This window comes from Lepeophtheirus salmonis, unplaced genomic scaffold, assembly GCF_016086655.4.
Source record: "Lepeophtheirus salmonis unplaced genomic scaffold, UVic_Lsal_1.4 unplaced_contig_1351_pilon, whole genome shotgun sequence".
NCBI classification, from domain to species: Eukaryota; Metazoa; Arthropoda; class Copepoda; order Siphonostomatoida; family Caligidae; genus Lepeophtheirus; species Lepeophtheirus salmonis.
Window position 1 is genome coordinate 118,685 of NW_027290545.1, and position 17,594 is coordinate 136,278.

Sequence of the window (17,594 nt, forward strand, 5' to 3'; positions counted from 1 at the left end):
AAGCACCAAACATAACTTCTACTAGCTCACGCCATTTTAACAGCTTTATTCCAAATAGTGTTGATAAGTACTCTCCTTAATTTTTCATTAATTAGAATAGATTAATAAGTTGTTTATATATTTTAGTTATTTACTCTGACAGGATCAACATAACTCATTCCCAATCAATTTCAAATATGAGTGTAAATATATTCTGTAGTTAAATAAGTTATATTAATCAAGACATATACGTCATAGCCTATTAACAAACAATAAAACATTGAATAAAAACGTGGAGAAGGGAGATTGGAATTTCCAAAATTCTTATGAGGCTTTAATTAAGTCCACTGGGTGCTCGGAATTATCAAATCATTTCTACATTTCCATTCTAAGGGAAAAAATAATTCACCTTCAATGTTCAAAAGCACTAGTAAGTATAATTCATAATAATATGTTTGTTTCAAATCATTTCTACATTCCTTCCTTTTTTAGGGATAAACCTTACTCTTCATTAATAATACCATTTATAACTAGCCCTAGATTGGTAAGTAATCTTCTTCATTTTCCAATAATTAAAACAAATCATAATGTTTATTACATTTCTATTTGCAGGGAAGAAAATCAGACCAATGTTCTAAATCTCGTTTTATTTCAAATATATAATTTGTGATTTTTTCAAGATAAAGAAAGAGATGAAAAATGAATGGAAATGGAAACAAATTCAAAGCAAGAATGATAATACGATTATTATTTTTATTTAAGTTGTTTAATTTAATATTTTTTTAATGAAAAAAATAACTTGCCTTCATAATTTCATCATTGAAAACTTCAAAGCGTGCTGACGTGTTTTCTTAAGCTCCCTCCTTCTCATTCATCGATTTCTTATACTTTAATATTTTACTTCATAAAGCATTCATTTACTACTGGCTGATACTTAGTAAAATTCTCTGCTAATTGAAAATTTGTCGTATAATCTCAGTGATATTAATTATATTTAATTGGGTATAAGAAGTGAAGAAGTTTACTGTTTAATACTTAGTCTAGTTTGAGTTCAAAAAAAAAAAAAAAAAAAAAAAAAAAAATTACATTATATACATATTTGCTCTCAATTGATTGCCAATATATTATAATCATCTATTAAAGTTGTATTTAAATTGTTGTTCTTTTTTCCCCTTATTGTCATAATCATCTATTAAAGTTGTTTTAAATTAAATATTGATTAAGAGTGGTAACTCTTTTTTTTTTTCCTTTGTTCTTTGTGCTCGTATCTGTATCTCATTCATGAAATTGTTTTTAATAACTAAAATTTATTGTTACTGTTCATTTTATTAGCTTATCTCTCTTCTAACCTCCTCATAGGTAATTACTGTTAATCACTGTTCATATCTAGTGAATGTCCGAAGTGTCTGGACAATATAACTATTTACCCAAAAGGATTACGATTGATTCAGTGAATGTCCGAAGTGTCCTGGACAATATAACTAAATTACCCAAAAGGATTACGATTGATTCAGGTAAGCACATTAAATTCTGTTAGATTCACACATTTAAAAAATTAAAACTTTAAAAGGTAACAAGGTTACTGTAGTAAATCACATTTTCATTTATATAATTTTATAATGATGGAACGAGATCAAGGTCAAGAGATCAAGCTGTCGGAGAATATCGAAGGCGCAACAGGCGTTTACCCCAGAAGCTCAAGAAATGATGGCCAATTTAGAAAAAGAGATCCTGATACAGCATGGAGCAGACTCTGTTAGGGTGATGAACGCGGAAATACAGAAGCGTCTCCCGTATAAACTCCTTATTGGTACCATCAAGAAGAGAAGAGCTTTGCCTAGCAGCAAAGTGCGGGTAGAACAGCTCTGTGCAGACATCACACCAAATCCTAACTCAACTAAATTTGGTTCAGCATGGACGGAGTTAGAGGTAGATACCATGGTTGACGTCAAGAGAAGCCACGACGGTGACCAAGAAGACCTAGCCTGGAATCTTGCAAAGCTTTTCTACGGCCGTTCTGTCGAGTCTATTGAGGCTAAACTTCTGTCAAAGGAGTTCAGAGCGGTCGAGGAATTAATGCAAGTGGAGGAGACTGAAGTAAGTGAAACGGATGACGCGAACATCACTGAAGAAGAGAGGTGGATTGATCATGTGATCCAATCAACACCCACATGGAATAGGCCAATGGCTCATGGATGTGCTTGTGGGGTAGCACCCAAATGAACGAGGGGTCTTAGATGACTTCCTGGATGGTCTTGGATTCGTATTATTAAGTAAAGATTCCACTGACATCCCTGGTGATGCACAGATGCTGGACAGCTCTGGATGCCAGTTATCCAACATGCTAACACCCCCTGAATCGCAAAATGTATCGATTCAAAGCTTGGGGTGTACAGATGTGAATACAATGAATGAGGGTGTGTGTGTTGCCTCTCGTAACAAAGGAATACCTGAGGACAATAAAGAAGCACCCCTCAGAGTGCTGAGGACAACCTTGATGGTGGGAAACTACACAAAACAGTTGAACATGTCCCCATTAAGAAGAGTCAATCATTAAGGAGCATCTTAACCATCCAACATATCCCCAGCTTTAAAAAGGCTTGTGGGGATTGTAAAGAGAGACTTGCTGCTGTTAAAACAGTACCAGACGAATGCCCTCCTGGTCCCAGAGACCACCAGGGGCCTCCTGTGAAAACTGTAATCAATGGTAGCCATAATAATGGAGACAAAACGGAGCATGATGCTCCTGGTTTCACCCCATCATCTAACATTACCCCACCTCCTTCTAGTCCCAACTCAACGTCATCATCTTGTGTCAGGAACGTTCGGGAGGGCTCAGTCACTGAGGTTGACTTTGATGATGCAATCTCAACCGACCGGAAAACAAAGTTCCATGACTACCGGACGAACAGAACTGGCTCACATTCCTTACCAGGTTATGTTCGGAAAAAGAAGAAATCTACCCGTAAAAGGCTCCTCAGGAGCAGATCAAGGGTAATAATTTCACTAGGAGTCGCTCTGACTCTCTGAACTCCTACTTTCCAACGAATAGACCCCGCCTGCTTATTTATCCCTATTGTATATACATACACTCCTGTATATCTGATTTTTTAATATAATTATATAAAGTAAACAAAAATTAAATATTGATGAGGAGCAAATAAACAATTATCAACTCTCAACCTCGACTATCAAAAAGGAAAAAAAAAAAAAAAAACAATAAAACAACAGTCTAATACATTTTTCTTGTGTTGATAAGTACTCTCCTTAATTTTTCATTAATTAGAATAGATTAATAAGTTGTTTATATATTTTAGTTATTTACTCTGACAGGATCAACATAACTCATTCCCAATCAATTTCAAATATGAGTGTAAATATATTCTGTAGTTAAATAAGTTATATTAATCAAGACATATACGTCATAGCCAATTAACAAACAATAAAACATTGAATAAAAACGTGGAGAAGGGAGATTGGAATTTCCAAAATTCTTATGAGGCTTTAATTAAGTCCACTGGGTGCTCGGAATTATCAAATCATTTCTACATTTCCATTCTAAGGGGAAAAAATAATTCACCTTCAATGTTCAAAAGCACTAGTAAGTATAATTCATAATAATATGTTTGTTTCAAATCATTTCTACATTCCTTCCTTTTTTAGGGATAAACCTTACTCTTCATTAATAATACCATTTATAACTAGCCCTTGATTGGTAAGTAATCTTCTTCATTTTCCAATAATTAAAACAAATCATAATGTTTATTACATTTCTATTTGCAGGGAAGAAAATCAGACCAATGTTCTAAATCTCGTTTTATTTCAAATATATAATTTGTGATTTTTTTCTGCTCTGGATCTCTACTGTCTGGGACTAGTGTTGCCTTCCTTTGTCTGGCTCGTTTATCTCAAGGCATCTATACAAAATCGGCCCCTCTTCGTCGCTGGAGCTTATTCGTGCACAGCTGGATCGTCAGAGGGTCAAATCTAAAGTGGCATCATTCTTATCTACGAATTTTTGAAGGTTAGTGGGCGTGCATTTAAAGCTTACCCTTCCTTTGCCTCCCTGTTCCTAACCCTTCTATTATATCTCTTTCCCACCCCCACCCCCTCTTCATACAAAGGTGTTTGCATTCAGTCAACGTTCCTTTGTGAATAATATCTGTCAAAAGTCACGTGTACCTTAAACTCACCCCCACCCCTCATCTGACTATCAGTATATAATCCTTAAAAATACCATTTCCATATACAAAGTCTTATCTTCCCCCCGTCTTACTTTAATACAAAAGCCTAGTCTGAATGAATCCAAAACTAGGAACTACTTGTATCTACTTACATCATACTTATCTTTGTCACAAAAAGCCATTTATCTAACCTAATGCTTATTGTGGCTATCACCGATCCAAACGCCATCTGCAGGTTGCCTGTTAGCTTGTAATTCATTCGCTCACACGAGGTTGAGTGCTCTTCTTTAATTGGGAGCCCCTTCTTGTTGCGTTTGTTTTGTTTTGTTTTGTTTTTTGAGAAAAAGAAATATAAATACAATCACAATAATATATATAATCGTATATCTATTGTATACCTTTTTGAACAAAATACCAGGCCCGTTCCGGACTAATATAACCTCTCGGTGAACACTCAATGGTTGATTTGATTGGCTTTTGTGTCATCACCTACATACCACTTCCTATTGAAAGTCCGGATATTAGTTTTTCCAGAAAAAGTCCGTTCCTTTTTGTATAGGGTACTACTCTCTTTATTCTGTCGGTTCCATGAAATGAACTAACCCGATTGATGGGAATAGCTTCTGGTGTTGTATATCTCCATCCCCCTCAATATTCCACTTGTCGAGGTTTCGTGATTTCACAACACTAAAGGTGCGTCTTCTACCCCTGACCACCTATCACTAACTGCTTGCCATTGTGTGAATGCATGAATGGCTTTAAAGCAATAACAACAAAGTACTAACGCCCGGATTAACCGGTTAATACCCCTCGTTCAAGCCCTTGCCTGACTTGGAGTGGAGCCGTGTTACCTCTGCATAGTACTAGACAAGCCATACCAAGTCTTATATTGACTCTTTTAACAACAATTTTGAGTCACTAATAAAAACCAAATAAGAGTCAGGTGTTTTGTTCCCTTTTACCCTGCTCTAAATACCATCAAAAGAAAAATTTTCAGACGATATTTTTGCAAAATACCACCATCTGCAGATAGTGGTGTGTCCCCCAGGGTACACTACATATTATATGTTAGTATTATTACAATTTATTTTGTAAGTGTGCTTTCATGTTGACTTTGTAGATGGTTTGTATTTTTGCTTTTTGCTCTGTTCACTTTCCTATTACACAAGGCTATTGTTAACAATTGATTTATTCTACCACACCTGGGTGGAAAGAACTCTTATATTAGAATTTTATTCTCCTTGGCTGGCTGGTACTTATCTTTATGTTGACACACAACTGCCTTAGCTAAATCAAAGTTAGTTTCATCTATAGTAGGCTACATATTTTTAGCATCTCCTCGGCCCGCCTGTTGACCGATACTGCTTCAGGGTTTTCACTCTCTATCAGCCCATACTAATAGAGAATCAGTTGCCCTGCAACTGCCAGTAGTTTTTTGAAGGCGTACTGCGCCTTGGGTTGGTATATTTAATCAGTCACAACCTAACTGAGCTCCTGCGTTGGTTTATATTAGGTTATTTTACCTTAAGAGTCATTTGTTTAGACCCACTCTTATCCCGCGCTTAAGTCAACTTTTAGTTTTATGATCAAAACTTAAGTATCTTTAACTTGGAGCAATTTTTTTTTCCAAATTAGAACACACATTAGTTCTAACTCTTACTAACAATTTTAAAATCGTCTTGTAAATCAAAAAAAAATTGAAAAAAATGGAAGAACTTAAATCAAAAAATGTGCTTTGATTAAAACAAATTGAAAAAAAAAACTTTTTTACGTCAAATTCGATATGAAAAAAAAATTTGATAAGAAATGAAATTCAAAGTCTTTAACAAAAAAAAAAGCAAAGTCAATTGAAAAAAAAAAACAAATAGATAAACTTCAAAGTTAAAAAACAAACTTCGAAGCAAATTCCATTTTGCTCTGAATGCTCTGAGTGCTCTGAATGTCAAAGTGAAGAGATTCAACCAAGCGCGGGTAAACGGCGGGAGTAACTATGACTCACCTTTAAGCACTTAATGTGAGCATAGAACATTGACATAGCCTCGGGGCTATAACAAGTGTGTCTCCTGCCCAGTGTCATGAATACCTCAAAGAATTTTATAGTGAAATTTAATTCGATCAGGCACAGGTAATGGCGGGAGTAACTATGACTCACCTTTAAGCACTTAATGTGAGCATAGAACATTGACATAGCCTCGGGGCTATAACAAGTGTGTCTCCTGCCCAGTGTCATGAATACCTCAAAGAATTTTATAGTGAAATTTAATTCGATCAGGCACAGGTAATGGCGGGAGTAAAGTATGAAAAATATGAAAAGTAAAAATATAAGATATGCCTCGGATGGGGGTCGATCCCGCAAAGAGGGAACCCCAAATTCCTCTTCTAGCGAAGAGTCTGAGGAGTACCTGCCTTTGGGTAAGGACTCTGAATATTCATACTTAAACAAAATACAAATTCATTCAGTGACCGAACCTAATGAAGCATCAGCCACGAGTAGTCGCCCTAGGACTAGGGGAAAGACGCATGCATGTGGCTTTTGTGAAAAGGGTGTTCGAACTTGCAGTTCCGGAAGGGGTTTATCAACGCACATGAAAAGTGCGCACCCCGAGGAATGGAATGAGATCAAGGTTAAAAGATCATGCTTTCGGAAAGCACCAAGAACGCAACCGTTTACCCCAGAAGCTCGGGAAATGATGGCAAATTTAGAAAAAGAGATCCTGATCCAGCATGGAGCAGACTGTGTTAGGTTGATGAACGCAGAAATACAGAAGCGTCTCCCGTATAAACTCCTTATTGGTACCATCAAGAAGAGAAGAGCTTTGCCTGAGAGCAAAGCGCGGGTAGAACAGCTCTGTGTGGACATCACACCAAATCCTAACTCAACTAAATTTAGTTATGCATGGACTGAGTTAGAGGTAGAAACCATGGTTGACGCTATGAGAAGCTACAACGGTGACCAAAAAGACCTAGCCTGGAATCTTGCGAAGCTATTCTACGGCTGTTCTGTCGAGTCTATTGAGGCTAAACTTCTGACAAAGGAGTTCGGAGCGGTCAAGGAAGTAATGCAAGTGGATGAGACTGAAGTAAGTGAAACGGATGACGTGAACTTAACTGCAGAAGAGAGGTGGATTGATCATGTGATCCAATCAACACCCAATGCTAAGAAGGTCTTGGCAGAAAATAGAGACTCCGTCGCAAGGACGAAGAGTAGGAGTGAAAAGATAGGGAAAAAACGAAGCAGGTCGGCTGATGACTCCCTGGATCTTTTGGATGATAATCCAAGAGCAGGGTTAAAGTTATTCAGACCAGCTGTGGAAACCCTTCCTCTACAAACCCCTTCTCCGAAGTCCAAAAGTGCTGTTAGCACTGCAAGCCAGACTGAACAAGTCTTGGTGGAGTGTGATCTCCCTGAAACACTATTTGCAAGTCAGGACCCCAAGGCATCTTCTGAAGAAGGTGAGCTGTCTGAAGCGGATCTTATGGAAATTGCATCCAATGTTCCCTCCTGTGAGAGCAGTATGCTCGGAATGTCTGAGCATGAGTGTTTAAATGAATCAGTTAACACATGGGTAAGAGGCTGTAGGCTGAGATCTTCCATTGAAGAAGACACCCACAAGGGCTGTGAAATGAGGGCAAGGATTGTATCGCATACAGGGGCAAATAAGAAGGCGGGCAACAAGAAAAGGAAGAATAAGAACAAAAAGAAAAAGGTGATCGAAAATAAAGTTAAAGAACTAAAGAAAGACACCAGTAAGACGAGCCGAACAAAAAAGGCTAAGGTTGAGAGAGGAGCAATGGATCGTATCCGGGCACTTGAGGTGCGCATGGATCGTGCTCTGGCCAAGATCACCTCCACATTACAGGCCCTAGCAAGGTCTGGCCTAAGACCCATCAGTGAGAAGGGAATGAATCCCAGAAGAAGTCTGAGGACGACTCATGGTGGTAGGTATGAAGTGAAGTTTGACGCGCAACGCTTCGGTAATGATAGGAGGGACTTGCCAGTGGAAAGGCCTTCGATTCGAAGAAGCACTCTGAAGCCGAGGCAAAAGTTCGTTCAGCATGTCCAGATGCAAGAGAAGTCTGGTAAGTTTGCAGAGGTAAAAAGGGGGCGGTGTAATAAACCCGTAGTTATTCCGAAGCCAAGACCTAGTGACAGACAATTGAGGAGTGTAAATGGTTGGGAGAAGGTGAGAGGGCAGAAAGACCCCCCACCCAAATCTGGACATAAGACACGTGAGTGCAGCCAGTGCCCAGTCCATTGCATGAATCGGTTTGCAGCACTAGAAGAGGTAAGGGATACAATGGTGACAGCCAGGGAATGCATTGTCGAACCTGCAGCTAAAGCTTCTTACAAACAGGCACTGCTCAAAAAGGCAGAGGACATTGTTGGTAAAAAGCCTAAGAAAGGTGTAAATCTTCAAAATCAGAAAGCAGTTTATGCTTCAACGCAAAGAGGTTGGGTGAAGGATCGGACCAAGTTGGTTCAGAAGATCCTCGAAGGAAAATCAGTTCTTGAGGAGGCAAAGCCCCCACCAGAGGAAGTACTGACGGAATGGGAAAGTGTATTTCGTGCGCCATCTGTTGAGGATGGCAGGGACCCTGTTGCAATAATCGACCCCATGGAGGGCCTCATGAATGAGGCCACCATATAGGAGGTACGAGCAGCAATCCCGAAAGATAATACATCACCCGGACCTGATGGTATTACTCTGAGTGATATTAAGAAACTTGACATAACTTCCCTAACAAGGTGGATCAATAAGTTCATAACTGAACGGAAAATTGATCGCGAACTCTTAGTCAGTAAGGTCACACTTATTCCAAAGAAGGCTAACCCGACGACTACCGCCCAATAACGGTCACTTCCATGATAACGAGGACCTTTCATAGACTACTCGCTAAACGCATGATGGCCCTACCGTCGCCAGCTTATCAAAAAGCATATAGATCAGTCGATGGTACTTCCGAAAACCTTTGCGTTTTGCAGGGAGTCCTGGAAGACACCAGAAGTTCAATAAGACCGCTGAGCATTGCATTTGTTGATTTCAGCAAAGCATTCGACTCAATTAGTCATGAATCCCTGATGAACAGGCTGAAGAGATCTGGTGCACCAGGAGCGTTAATCGATTATGTGAAATATGTTTACGAGAATGCTGCTGTGAGGGTGAAGAGAGGTGCGGAGTGCAGAGTACAAAGTGGCATATTGCAAGGGGATCCATTAAGTGGTCTGTTATTTAACTTGGTCTTAGACTGGGTGATTTCAGATCTCGATGAGTCTATTAATTACAAGCTAGGCGGGAGGCATCCAATTGGGTGTATGCTCTATGCTGATGACGCTGTTCTTTTAGCTGATTCCCGGAAAAACTGCAAACTCAGTTAAACAGGTTCATTGAATCTGCTGCGAAGGTTGGCTTATTACCGAACGCGCTGAAGTCAAGTACTCTAAATATACAAACAAATCCGGGAAGAAAAGAATTCTTTGTTGTGAAGGAACCCTTTGCAACGATGAATGGGGTTGAAGTGCCTACAGTTAGCGTGACAGTTGCATACAAGTATCTTGGGTTAAAAGTCACCCATGAAGGGTTTGCACAGACGGATGTGTTGGGAGATGTCAAAAGATGTCTCAATAATATCAACGATTCTGGTCTGCTGCTGTACCAAAAGATTATTGTCTTGCAGCAGTATGTCTTACCCAGGTACCAGTATCAGCTTTGTGAATAGATGGCTCAAAACTGAGATCGAACTTCTAACAAGCACAGCAGTAGAATTCGCTCAGACCTACCCTGACAGAAGTGATGACAGCATGAGTGATCATGTTTGTATGAGGTTCTTGTACCGTCCTCGTAAATCTGTACTAAAACGGCTTCAAAATCCTGACCTTGTACGAAAACTAAAGGCAGTGATTTCAACTCGGAGACGACTTGATAATACCACTACTGAGGTGTCAAGTGACTCCAATGCCAGCTCTCGTCTTGTCAACATCACCACAGATACTTCTGTGTCTGCGACCGATTCGCTAGTTGCTCCTTAGGAGCCTACAGAGGTGATTGACTTAGAGACTTCTCCCGTGCCCAAGGAATCGATGTGGATTGAAGGTACAACCGCACCGACACGTCTTGCTGAAATGTCTACTCCGAATTGCAACGCAAGACATAGATGGGAACTGAACTGACCGATTGAGGCCGAGGAAAGGCCTGTAACAGTCCCAAAATTGAGCTCGGGAGGGAATATTATTAATAATAATAATATACACACAACCCTTACCCCCTGCTCTGCCTCTAATGACTCCCCGGTCCCTCAAGGACACACCCAACCACAACCGTTGTTGGCACCCCATGATCATGCCCAAATGATGGATAACCTCACTAGGGCCATGGGCGTTCCACTAAACCGGATGCCTACACAAGGTCGTAGACGTACTGAAGCTACCATTAGGCAGCCGACACCACCCACGACCTTACTCCTGATACAGCCATGGGAGAGCTAGAGCAAGCCAACCTTGCCTCCTCTAACCGGGCTGCTAGAGCACAGGCCATGTTATTACTTCGTGCTGCAGTCAGTACCCCCATGACCCACCCCAGATTATGTCTGAGCTTGAGAGTCAGGGTGTCTGTCAGCACGTTGTAATAAATAATGCCCATACTAATAATAACAATATCAATACTACATCTCCACAGACTATTGTCCCTCCCTCTGCCCCTCCAGCTAGTGAGGACAATGCAAAGGATAGAATGATCAAAAGACACCTGGGTACTCTATCTATCCTACAGAGAACGACTACTTACGGATGCCCCGATGTAAGATCTTGGGTACAGACTAACCCTCTATATTTACCCTTTGCCTGTGGACGCTTCTCAAGCTATCTGAAGGACAGGTTACAGTCTAGCTTAAAAACAAGAAACAGTGATGTAGTGACTAACCTCCATCAGAGGCTAAACTACCGAACTACGTCCACTATCCCTAGATCCCTATCACTGCCTGGCTATAAGCTGTTAAGACGGGAGTATAGGAAGCCGATAACCAATTCTCTCATTAGTAGCCTGTCTCAGCTATTAATCCAGCATCCTGGACCTCGACTCAATGACCTACTGAAGGTTATTGTGGAGTCCATGGTTGGGTTGATCAAGAATAGGGCCCCTAATGACCGACCTAGGCGGATAACACCCTCCTCAACTGCAAAGTCAACTTTTGCAAAGTGCTTGAGCCAGGATTTCCCCAGGGACACTAGGGCCATTCTCCAAGGTGACCCCCTTGAAGATAATAAAAGGATGCCAGCTGTGTTTGCTGCACCCTGGAAGTCTTACTTTGAGCAACCCTCAAAAAGCAATGAACGTACTGTCCCTGAACCTTCTCAGGTGCATGTTTCATTGCTTGCCCCCATCACAGTTGATGAAGTTACAAAGCACTGCCATCAAAAAAAGCGGGTAAGGACCCCCTCTGCTGGAAAGGCACAGCCATGCAAAAGCTGGACAAAGTGTGGCTTACTTCAGTATTCAACAGTGCATTACTCACAGGTACTTTGCCTGACGTCTTGCTAAAAGCAAAAACGACGTTCATACCAAAAGTACCCACCCCTACAGCATGGTCTGATTATAGACCCTTAACAGTCCTCCCTCATATAACTCGAGTCCTCCACAGGATTCTTGAGAAGAGGTTGAGGATTGTCCCTTACAATAGGGTCCAGAAGGGCTTCAGGAAAGTCGATGGCATCTCTGAAAACACCTTTGTGCTTGATGAGGTCATCCGGCATTCCAAGAGGTCTTTTGAGTCCATCTCTTTGGCCTTCCTCGACATAAGGAAGGCCTTTGACTCTGTGAACCACCAGTCAATCGCGCGTGCACTCACCAAGGCTGGGGTTCCACATGAGATTACCAAATATCTGTCATACGTCCTGTTGCATGCTCGGACAGAGTTCAATAACTTGACTGAAGTGGGTTTTGGTTCAGGTATCCTCCAGGGCGATCTGATCCCCGGATTAGTATTTAATCTGGTCATTGATATGGTCTTGGAGGATATGGTTTTCCAGAGTCCATTTCGGTTGAATGGAGCTGTGTTGTCGTGCTTGCTATTTGCCGATGACATTGTCCTGATATCCTCTGACAATAATGGTTTACAGGCATCGGTAAACTCCTACATTGCTGCTGCTGCTCGTGTTAATTTAACACCCAATGCAGCCAAATGCGCCAGCCTTACAATAAAGGGGCTGCGGAACCAAAAACGTTTTGTGGTTGACCTTGAGTCCACGATTAAGGTGGGGAATACTTGTATGCCCCAACTGAAATCAGGCGACTTGTATAAGTACCTTGGGCTTAATTTCTCCTCTGACGGGTTGTTAAGATCGTCCCCTTCTAAAAAGGCCGTGATGATGCTTAACCGTTTAAGGACTGCTCCTATAGCATCATTCCATAAATATATAATCCTGAGGGACCACCTGACCTCCAAACTCACTTTTGAGATTGTGAGGGGAAAGGTGTCTCAAGGTGATTGCAAAGTGATAGATGTGGAGATACGAAAAGCAGTAAGGGAATGGACTGGTCTTTTCCATGATACACCTACCGATTTTTTCCATGCAAAAATTGCTGATGGGGGCTCGGGATCTTTGAATTTGTGCCAAGAGCGATCTTGGCAAAGAATTTGCGGATTCAGGCCTTGAACCGGTCAAACGACCCTGTCATAAAAGCAATATTGCAGTTAAATCCAGCACAATATACCTGCAAACGTGTTATTGTGAGAGGATGTCAGCTGCATCAGCATTCTACCCTCGATAAGCTCTATGCTGAAAACCTTGCCTCCCATGTGGATACAAGGGGATTGGCGTCTGCTGCCCAGGGAATGAAGAACTTTGGGTTCCTCTGGTCCTACCGGAAAAAAGTCTCTGATTTTCAGTTCCAATCTGCAGTTCAGATCATGGCTGGGTCAGTAAAGACTAAGAGTAAGGCAGCCAGGTTTACCCAATTTAATGACAGCAACTACTGCCCGTCCTGCCCAGGGATAATATGTAACTTGGGACATGTCCTGCCCAGGGATAATATGTAACTTGGGACATGTCCTGCAGGGGTGCATAAAGACGGGTAACCTACGCACAGGTCGGCATGACGCCATACAATCCATGGTGTCAAAGTCACTTGTTAAAAGGGGTTTCGTTGTGATTGAGGGGAGTGTTATCCCCTTTGAAAATACAACAATAAAGCCCGATATGGTTGCCATTAAAAACAATGTTGGGTATATTATCGACCCTACAATCGTGAGTGACCAGGGAATCCTTACCGACTATGAACTGCTGAAATCTCAAAAATATGGGTCCCCAGAAGCTATTAATGCTATAAGGTCCCATCTCGAGTTGAGCACTGAGGTTCAACTGTCTGTGCTACCGATAGTAGCCAACTGGAGGGGGGTAATCTCCAAAAACTCATACGTTTCCTTGAGTGAGACATTAGGGATGCCCTCTTCATATATCCAGTTCATACAGCTCAGGATCCTCTCGTGTGGGTACCATATATTTAGGTCATGGTCGCCTGACTATGAGGCCGCCCACAGGTGAGGAATCCCATACGTCAGAAGGCCATGATTATCCCCATTTTATACTGTTCTGATTCTGAGGTATGCTTTGCTCCTACACTGTAATCTTGAGTCGACGTATTTGTCCACCCTGTTACAATTGGGCGTTTTCGTGATGTGTTTCTTTTTTTGCTTTTTCCTTTTCTTTTTGTTCCTTTTTCATCCTTCAATACCTTTCTAACATACACATGTAATGTATTCTAATAAGTAAATAATATATAACCCCCCCCCATATATGATGACTCTCACATGACTTCATTGTAATGGATGTAGCATTACTGCGGTGTCAGGGGTTTACTTAGCCTGTGTATGACTACAACCTTACCCACACACCCCAAAACCATACTCCTACCCCATCCTTTTACCTCTATAAAACCCTAAGATTTGCACTCTTCTTCTATTTATAGGCTGAGGGTGTATATCCTACTCTCATCTCGATAACCTATGTATGAGTGTATGTAAGAATCTGAACCCTACGGATGTGGACCAATGGTAACGGTCAGAGCCATAAGTGCCAAGTACCACTTCCTCTTCCTCATGGATCGCCTATGGCATGCTTTATATCAATGCCCTGGACAATTTCCTTTCCCTACCCTCGGGTTTAATCATGGACTTCATGTGGCAAACCTATCTAAGTGTCTCCTTCATTTTACTTTTCTCATGGGAGATACTTAACCACTTAATAGTGCTGCATCCTTCCTGAAGCGAATGCCGACATCTATTAAGTGTATTATGTATATTTAGTGATGTCTACATTTAATTATTTATTAATGTGTGTATTATGTTGCCGAGCAACTGCCTTGTTTAATGTATGTATATAATAATATGTCCTGTATGAGGTATAACCTTTGTATATTAATAACGTTATATCTCGGACTCTGACTTACCTAATGTGAACCATAGTCTCTATTGTATATGCATACACTAATGCATATCTCAACACTCGGATATGGAAAACACATTCTCATACCTTTACAACGTGTAAATATATTAATACCTCTTACTTCCTCTCTTACCAAACTCCAAGGCCACCTTTGCATACCAGGTCTTTTAAATGTGGTCGCCTCTCATTTGCCTAATTCTTTGTTGTTGTATATATTTATATTACTTTCGATAATTTCGTGTTCGTGTTTTACCTTTATGTATTATGTATGGGGTAATGCTCGGCAAAGTTATTTTTCTTATGTAATGTGTGTATTTTATGTCAATAAATGTTTGGGGGAATTGGGAGGGAGAACAGGTTCGAGAATGACAGCCCGTGGTGGGGCTATACAAAACATAGAGTGCACTGTGTGGCACTGTAACAACAATGATTGCAAGGGCTTGAGACCCAGTGCTTCTGAATACTGGGCAGGGTTATCACCGTACAGGTGATAATTTTTTAACGAAAATGTATTAATAATTTAAAGGACAGAACAGTTGTGATTCTCGTTCCTGTTTTTGTTCCTATATCACTCATTAGTAGCCAAATGCCTCGTCATCTAATTAGTGACGCGCATATTCATGTTCGGCTATCAATTAACAGTCAACTCAGAACTGGCACGGATAAGGGGAATCCGACTGTCTAATTAAAACAAAGCATTGTGATGGTTGGAGAGCAATGATGACACAATGTGATTTATGCCCAGTGCTCTGAATGTCAAAGTGAAGAGATTCACCCAAGCGCGGGTAAACGGCAGGAGTAACTATGACTCAACTACAAACACTTAATGTGAGCATAGAACATTGACATAGCCTCGGGGCTATTACAAGTGTGTCTCCTGCCCAGTGTCATGAATACCCCAAAGAATTTTATAGTGAAATTTAATTCGATCAGGCACAGGCAATGGCGGGAGTAAAAGCATGAATAAATATGAAAAGTAAAGATATAAAATGTGCCTCGGATGGGGGTCGATCCCGTAAAGAGGGAACCCCAAATTCCTCTTCTAGCGAAGAGTCTGAGGAGTACCTGCCTCCGGGTAGGGGCTCTGAGTATTCATACTTGAACAAAATTAATATACATTCAGATACCGAACCTGATGAACCATTTGCCATGAGTAGTCGCCCTAGGACTAGGGGAAAGACGCATGTTTGTGGCTTGTGTGAGAAGGGTAGTGAAAGTTTCAATTCCGAAAGGGGGCTATCAATGCACATGTTGAGAGCGCACCCCGAAGAATGGAATGAGATTAAGGTAAAAAGATCTTCATGCAGACGAAAAGCAAAAGCGCACCCATTTACCCCAGAAGCGAAGGAAATGATGGCAAATTTAGAGAGAGAGATCTTGATCCAGCATGGATCAGACTCGGTTAAGGTGATGAATGCAGAAATTCAGAAGCGTCTCCCGTATAAGCTTCTTCTTGGTACCATTAAGAAGCGAAGACTTTTGCCTGAGAGCAAAGCACGGGTAGAACAGCTCTGTGCAGACATCATAATAAACCCTAAATCAACTAAATTTAGTCATACATGGACTAAGTCAGAGGTTGAGATAATGGTAGATGCTATGAAGTGCTACAACGGAAAAAGAAAAGACCTAGCCTGGAATCTTGCAAAATTGCTTTATGGCCGCTCTGTTGAGTCTGTTGAGACTAAGCTCCTGACAGTAAAGGGGTTCAGAGAAAGTGCAGAGGTAATGCAAGAGGATGATAATGAAATAAGTGAAACTGATGAAGTGAACTTGACAGCAGAAGAGAGGTGGATAGATCAAGTGATCCAATCAACACCCAATGCCAAGAAGGTCTTGGCAGAAGATAGAACCTCAGTCGCTAGGACAGAGAGTAGGAGTGCAATGAAAGGGAAAAAACGAAGCAGGTCGGCTGATGACTCCCTGGATCTCTTGGAGAGTAATCCAAGAGCAGGGTTGAAGTTACTCAGACCAACTGTGGAAACCCTTCCTCTACAAACACCCTCTCCAAAGTCCAAAAGTGCTGTTAGCACGGCGAGCCAGACGGAACAAGTCTTGGTGGAGTGTGAGCTCCCTGAAAATCTATTGGCAAGTCATGATCCCAGGGCATCTTCTGAAGAAGGTGAGCTGAATGAAGTGGATCTTATGGAAATTGCTTCCAATATTCCCTCCTGTGAGAGCAGCATGCTCGAAATGTCAGACCAAGAGTGTCTAAATGAATCGGTTAAAACGTGGGTTAGAGGCTGTAGGCTGAGATCTTCCCTTGATGAAGACACCCACAAGAGCTGTGAAATAACGACAAAAACAGGGGAAAAGAAGATGGCGGGCAGAAATAGTAGAAGAAACAAAAATAAAAATAAAGAGGTGATCAAAAATAGAGTCAAAGAACCAATAAAAGACACCAGTAAGACGAGCCGAACTAAGGCTAAGGTTGAGAGAGGAGCAATCGATCGTATCCGGGCACTTGAGGTGCGCATGGATCGTGCTCTGGCCAAGATCAACTCCACATTACAGGCCCTAGCAAGGTCTGGCCTAAGACCCATCAGTGAGAAGGGAATGAATCCCAAAAGAAGTCCGAGGACGACTCATGGTGGTAGGTATGAAGTGAAGTCTAATGCGCAACGCTTCGGTAATGATAGGAGAGACTGGCCAGTGGAAAGGCCTTCGAATCGAAGAAGCACTCTGAAGCCAAGGCAAAAGTTCGTTCAGCATGTCCAGATGCCAGAGAAGCCTCATAAGTTTGCAAAGGCAAAAATGGGGCGACGAAACAAACCCATAAGTATTCTGAAACCTAATCCTAGTGACAGACAATTGAGGAGTGTAAATGGTTGGGAGAAGGTGAGAGGGCAGAAAGCCCCCCCACCCAAAACTGGACGTAAGACACGCGAGTGCAGCCAGTGCCCAGTCCATTGCATGAATCGGTTTGCAGCACTAGAAGAGGTGAAGGATACAGTCAGGGAAAGAAACGTCAAACCTGCGGCCAAAGCTTCTTACAA

General features: G+C 41.4%; 2 long non-coding RNA genes across 2 annotated transcripts; both read left to right on the plus strand.

Moving 5' to 3' along the window:
• The first annotated feature begins 217 nt into the window (after window positions 1-217).
• Window positions 218-731, plus strand: LOC121122977 (uncharacterized). Its single transcript, XR_005865875.2, has 2 exons — window positions 218-409; window positions 472-731. It is a non-coding gene; the product is annotated as an uncharacterized lncRNA (long non-coding RNA).
• Window positions 732-3,387: 2,656 nt separating this feature from the next.
• LOC121122975 (uncharacterized) lies at window positions 3,388-3,822 on the plus strand. Its single transcript, XR_005865873.2, has 3 exons — window positions 3,388-3,580; window positions 3,643-3,694; window positions 3,763-3,822. It is a non-coding gene; the product is annotated as an uncharacterized lncRNA (long non-coding RNA).
• The last annotated feature ends 13,772 nt before the right edge of the window (window positions 3,823-17,594 follow it).